The following is a 7186-nucleotide window of genomic DNA, read 5'->3' as shown; positions in this document are numbered from 1 at the left end:
CCCGCCGCGCCGCCGCGAAGGGGCGGGTCTGGGGAAAGGTCGGGAGGTGTGGCGCTTCCTCCCCGCTGTGCAGCTCTTCTCATTGGCGGCACCCTACGGTCCCCATGGAGGGTGCGTCCACCTTTGCCTGATTTCTTTGCTCCGTAGCAACCGCAATCCAACGTCACTCCCCTTTCCTTCTTTCCCATCGTGCTTCCGAGACAATACAGGCTGAGCGGGAGCCCCCTGGCCTGTGGACGGCCCCACGGGAGTGACGCCGCCCGGGCAGGGCCCGCCCCATCCTCCGGTCGCCTTTTTAACGTCTCCCTTTCTCAAGGTTCTTCCCCGCAGCGCACCGACGTGCCCGGCTCAGGTCTCTCCCGCCCAAGCAGAGCCATCCCAGCTCCCCTCTGCCCCAGCTCCGGAAACTGCCCTCAAGTCGCCAAAGGCCTTTCCTAAATGCATCCTTTTCCTGACCATTAAAGCTACTCATGTAAACTGTAGAAAATGTAGCGATCGTGTAGAAGTAGAAAGCAAAATCTTTGCCCCACAGTTCCGAGATATCACTATTTATGTTTTAATTTGTTTTATGTCTTGCAAACATTTAACATTTTTTGATTGCTAATACATTCTAATGATATACAAAATCAAAATGGGATTTCTAAAAAATAGAAAACTACCCCTTCACAGGGTACCACTTACATTAGTTTATTGTTTTCATTTTGTGTGTGTTTTTATTTTTTTTTTTGAGAATTGTATCTCTTGTCTTTTTTTTTTTTTAAATATATTTTATTGATTTTTTTTTTTTTTACAGAGAGAAAGGGAGAGGGCTAGAGAGCCAGAAACATCAATGAGAGAGAAACATCAACCAGCTGCCTCCTGCACACCCCCTACTGGGGATGTGCCCTCAACCAGGATACATGCTGTTGACTGAAATCGAAGAACCCAGGACCTTTCAGTCTACAGGCCAAAGCTCTATCCACTGAGCCAAACCGGTTAGGGCTTGTGTGTGTTTTTAAAAAACCGTAAATACAGCCCTAGCTGGTTTGGCTCAGTGGATAGAACGTCCGCCTGCAGACTGAAGGGTCCCAGGTTCTATTCTGGTCAAGGGCATGTACCTTGGTTTCGGGAGTGATCCCCAGTAGGGGGCATGCGGAGGCAACTGATCGTTGTTTCTCTCAGTATTTCCAACTCTATCCCTCTCCCTCCCTCTCTGTAAAAAAATCAATAAAAAATGTATTAAAAAAAACATAAATACAAATGTACTTATTTTCTCCTTCTTAAATGTAATTTCTTGGTCTTTTTTCTATGCATATTCATTTTCTCCCAAATTATAATCATTGGGTAAATAGTGTTGTATCCCACTGTTTATAATAACTGTTATGTTTATACATTACTTGCTTGAAATCATTTTATGCACATTGGCCAGGCTAGGTGCTTTGTAGACACGCAGTGATTTAAAAATAATGACAGGCCCTAACTTAATGGAACATGTAATCTAGAGTACTCACGAATATTAATCAGATACTTACACAAATGAGTGTGTGTTCAAAGAAATAAAGTACAGAAACTGAACTCTGTTGAGAAAGACCTTTGAGTTGAGGACCTAAGTGTGTAGGCGTTTCCCAGGTGAGGTTGAGGGAGGAGGAGGGGACGCTTTCCTGGCTGAGTGTACAGGATGTGTCAAGGCCTGCAGGCTGGTGAGAAGCTGATGTTTTGTGTAAATCTAAAGCTAAGGATAGGATTGTCAGATAACAAAGAACCAAAAGAATGGTTAGGTTAAAGAGCCAATGACCTGGGAGTTGTCCAGAACATAAATCTTTATGGGACACAAAAGTGCATCAGAAAATGTGCCAGTTAACTCAGACTGCAATATAATCCCACCGAAAGGGACTGCAGCTGCCAGGGCAATAGCACTCCTCTGTAGTCTGCTGAGTACAATATTTGGGTTACATTGCATGCAGTTTTAGTTCGTTGTAAGTCTGTACATGGCATAAGTATAGTTTGTTGTTTAAAAACACCTTAATAGTGCTTCTCAACATTTCTCTGTTGTAAGAAAATCTCTCTTATATACACCCTCATTACTGAGGAGAGAATGAGGATCAGAGAGAAGCGAGAAATCTATTACTGAATTATTTCAGAACCCTGACCCTGCTTTGGCAAGAGGAAGGGAATTGGTAAATGAATTTGTATCTAAAAGAAAATTCTCTCCAACTCCCATAAATATTGGACTAATATTAAAGAATAGTGGTTTAGTAGGGGTATGTTCAGGGAAGGGAAAGGCAAATTATTAAGCCTGATCGTGTGTCCACATTACTAGGCAGGAAAGGAAAGAAGGGTCCAAATCCTACAGATTGTGAGCCATGACCAGGTTGTACATTTTATCTTAATAGTAATGAGAAGCCATCAAAGAGGTTTAAATAGGAAAAAGATATAATCCTAGGTGAAAATTTGAAAAAAAATTCTCACCCAAGGATATGTTTTTATTAATTTTAGAGAGACTGGAAGGGAAGGAGAGAGAGAGAGAGAGAGAGAGAGAGAGAGAGAGAGAGAGAGAGAGAGAGAAACATCTGAAACCTGGGTTATATGCCCTGACTGGGAATTAAACCTGCAACCCCTTGGTGTATGGGGCAGTGCTACAACCAACTGAGCCACCCAGCCAGGGCTCCAAATTGGAAATTTGTGAAGATAAATCTGGGGTGGAGGGAGAAGAATAGATTTAGGAGTTAATGAATTAGGAGATTGTTACAGTAGTCCAAGTAGGATTAGCATAGAGACAGTAAGAATGGTGAGAAATGGAAGGACTTAGATAAATTTTGGAGCCCGTCTAATGTGGCTCAGTGGTTGAGCATCAACCTATGAACCAGAGGTAACGGTTCCATTCCCAGTCAGGACACATGCCCGAATTGCAGGCTTGGTTCCCAGTATGGGGCATGCAGGAGGCAGCCCATCAATGATTCTCATAATTGATGTTTCTAATCCCTCTTGCAACCTCTCCCTTCCTCTCTGAAATCAGTAAAAATATACACTGAGTGGCCAGATTATTATGATCTCTGAATGCATATAATCTGGCCACTCAGCGTGTATATATAGATACTAGAGGCCTGGTGCACGAAATTCGTGCACAGGGGTGTGTGTGTCCCTCAGCCCAGCCTGCACCCTCTCCAATCTGGGACCCCTCGAGGAATGTCCGACTGCCCATTTAGGCCTGATCCTGGTATGTTGGACATCCCTCTCAAAATCCAGGACTGCTGGCTCCCAACTGCTCGCCTGCCTGCCTTCCTGATTGCCCCTAACCACTTCTGCCTGCCAGCCTGATCACCCCCTAACTGGTCTCCCCTGCCGACCTGGTCCCCTCCAAAAGCCCTCCCCTGCCAACCCGGTCACCCCTAACTGCCCTCCCCTGCCAGCCTCATTGCCCCTAACTGCTCTCCCCTGCTGGTCTGGTCCCCACCTCCAACACACCTCTCCTGCAGGCCTGGATCCCCCCAAACTTCCCTCCCCTGCAGGCCTGGTCACCCCTAACTGCCCTTTCCTGCAGGCCTGGTCCCCCCCAACTGCCCTTCCCTGCAGGATTGATCACCCCCAACTGCCCTCTCTTGTAGGCCTGGTCCCTCCCAACAGCCCTCCTGCTGGCCATCTTGTGGCAGCCATCTTGTGTCCACATGGGGGCAGCCATCTTTGACCACATGGGGGCAGTCATCTTGTGTGTTGGAGTGATGGTCAATTTGCATATTACCCTTTTATTAGATAGGATAGAGGCCTGGTGCACGGATGGGGACCGGCTGGTTTGTCCTGAAGGCTGTCCCGGATCAGGGTGGGAGTTCCCTTGGGGCGTGGATGGCCTGGGCAAGGGGCCTGTGGTGGTTTGCAGGCTGGCCATGCCCCCCGGCGACCCAAGTGGAGGCCCTGGTATCTGGGATTTATTTATCTACTCTAATGGAAACTTTGTAGCCTTGAGCGGAAGCCAGGGCAGGTCAGAGTGGTGGGAAGCTTGGCTTCCTCCATCACTGGGGGTTACCCAAGTCTCCTGCTTGCTCCAGCTCTGTGGCCACTGCCATCATGGTTGGGTTAATTTGCATACTCGCTCCTGTTTGGCTGGTGGGCGTGGCATGTGGGTGTAGTGGAGGTACAGTCAATTTGCATGCTTCTCTTTTATTAGATAGGATATATATATGAGGCCCGGTGCATGAATTCATGCATGGGTGGAGTCTGGTCAGCCTGGCCAGGGGGAGGGGACATGGGCGGTTGGCTGGCCTGCCTGCTGATCGAACTCCTGGTCTAGGGGACAATTTGCATATTAGCCTTTTATTATATAGGATATACACTGAGTGGTCAGATTATTATGCGTTCAGAGATCATAATAATCTGGCCATTCAGTGTATATTAAAAGAAAGATAAGTTTAGGAGTTAATAATATCAACAGGCCTTAAAAATGGATTGCATATGGGGGGGAGGGGTGATGGTGAAGGTGTGGTGCAGTGATTTTCAACCTTTTTCATAGCATGCATAAACTAATTAGTAAAATTTTGTGGCACACCAAAAAACATACCTTTTGCTGATATGACAAAAAATAGTTATACTTTTGATTAATTCATACCAGATGGCTATTGTTGTGTTGGCTATTTTCATTTTTTAGACTTATTATTTAAAAAAATAATTTTTGATTTCAGAGAGGAAGGGAGAGGGATAGAGAGATAGAAACATTAATGATGAGAATCATTGATTGGCTGCCTCCTGCACACCCCCTACTGGGGATCAAGCACGCAACCCAGGCATGTACCCTTGACTGGAATTGCACCCAGGACTTGCAGGCTGGCACTCTATTCACTGAGCCAAACCAGCCAGGGCTCATTTTTTAAAAAATATATATTTTATTGATTTTTTACAGAGAGGAAGGGAGAGGGATAGAGAGCTAGAAACATCGATGAGAGAGAAACATCGACCAGCTGCCTTCTGCACACCCTCCACCGGGGATGTGCCCGCAACCAAAGTACATGCCCTTAACCGGAATTGAACCCGGGACCCTTCAGTCCGCAGACCGACGCTCCATCCACTGAGCCAAACCGGTTTCAGCTCATTTTTTAAAAACTTGACAGTCTGCAGGCGTCCTCAAACTACGGCCTACGGGCCACATGCGGGTGTTTTTGCCGTTTTGTTTTTTTACTTCAAAATAAGATATGTGCAGTGTGCATAGGAATTTGTTCATAGTTTTTTTTAAACTATAGTCCGGCCCTCCAACGGTCTGAGGGACAGTGAACTGGCCCCCTGTTTAAAAAGTTTGAGGACCCCTGAAAGGGAAAAGAGGTCAGTGCCCCTGATTAAATAGTCAGGTATTGCATGTTTTAAAAATTATTGGGGCACACCGGTTGAAAATCGCTTGTGTGCCAGGCCAGTGTTGTTCAGTGGTTGAGTGTTATCCTATGAACCAGGAGGTGGAGGTCAATTCCTGGTCAGGGCACGTACCTCAGTTGTTGGCTCGATCCCCAGTAGGGGGCGTGCAGGAGGCAGCTAATCAGTGATTCTCATCATTAATGTTTCTAACTTTCCCTCGCCCTTCCTCTCTGAAATCAATAAAAAATACATTTTAAAAAAGAAAATCGCTGGTGTGGAGAATCAGATTTGATAGGGGTGGGGCATAGAAAATGAATTTGCTTTTGGTCATGTGTTTAGGATGCCTGTGAGAGTCAAGTGGAGATGTCAGGGAGGTAGTTGGAAATATGAGCATTCAAAGGTAAAATATAGAAACTGTTTTCCTAACTAATTTAAGTATTGTTAAAATATTGATTGTTAATGGTTTCATAAAAAGTAATTTATGAGTTTATCATAATTTTTGTGACAGTTCTCTTATTGGAGATCTGGATTATTTTCAGGTTGGTTTTTTAAAATTTTATTGTTATTATTTTTAAAAAAATATATTTTATTGATTTTTTCAGAGAGGAAGGAAGAGGGACAGAGCCAGAAACATCGATGAGAGAGAAACATGGATCAGCTGCCTCCTGCATGCCCCCCACTGGGGATTGAGCCTGCAACCAAGGTACATGCCCTTGACCAGAATCAAACCTAGAACCCTTTAGTCTGCAGGCCAACGCTCTATCCACTGAGCCAAACCAGTTAGGGCCATATGTACAATTTTTATCCTGCAGGCTTTTTTGTAGCGTTAGTGCTACAATTAGTCATGTCACTTGTTTTCTGGGACACTATCATCTTGTCTCCAGTTTCTTTATTCATCATCCTTTGAGGGATCCCAGTTGTTATAGAACCAAATGTTTCTAGAAGGAAAGTGAAATCAAATGCAGCACAGAGTTGAAGGAAGATAAGGACTTAGAATTACATATTTCAGTGGAGTGGTGAGAGCAAAACCTCGTGGCAGTTGGATTAGTGAATGGAAGGTATGTAGAAAGTACCTTTTCTGGGAATTTGCATGTGAAATAGCGTTTCTAATATGGGAAAGAATTGAACATTTTTGTTGACTGAGGGGGGAGATCTAATGACAGAATGACCAAGATTACAAGACAGTTATGACTGGTAGAACAAGGTACCAAGAGTTGAAGGGCCGGGGTCTAGGGGACAGGAGAGCAGTTGACTTTGGGTTGAACCCGGGGTTGACCTTGAGGCCTATGGTAGGGCAGAATGTTGAGAGAGTGGGTGGATATTTAGGTTGGGACATGGGAGATCAAAATAGAACATTTCAACTGGCCTCCATGTAATTTAACTTTATTTTTAAAATATATTTTTATTGATTTCAGAGAAAAAGGGAGAGAGAGAAACATCAGTAAGAATCATTGATCGGCTGCCTCCTGCACACCCCAAACCGGGGATAGAGCCACAACTTGGGCATGTGCCCTGACCCGGAATCAAACCTCGACCTCCTGGTTCATAAGTCAATGCTCAACCACTGAGCCACACTGGCTGGGCTGATTGGTTTTGATTTTGCTCTTGTAAACAATGCTACGGCAAACACTTGTTTTTCATGTCTTCTGGTGTGCTGATGCATGCGAGTTTCTCCAGAGTGTACACGCTTTGCTTTCTTGGCATCTTTCTCCATATGCCTCTCACCTCACCAACAGTGTTCTTGTACTGTTTGTTCTGCAACACAGGATATTGCCCGTGGCTGCCCTCCTCCAGACTCCTGAGAGAAGCTCCTAAAAGAAGTATTTTTCATTTGTGAATAGCTGTTCTTGGCTACAGCATAGGTGATCCACAA

The sequence above is a fragment of the Cnephaeus nilssonii genome (genome assembly GCF_951640355.1).
Source record: "Cnephaeus nilssonii genome assembly, chromosome: 15".
NCBI classification, from domain to species: Eukaryota; Metazoa; Chordata; class Mammalia; order Chiroptera; family Vespertilionidae; genus Cnephaeus; species Cnephaeus nilssonii.
The sequence above is the reverse complement of the archived record's forward strand: the minus strand, read 5'-3'. Positions refer to the sequence as shown.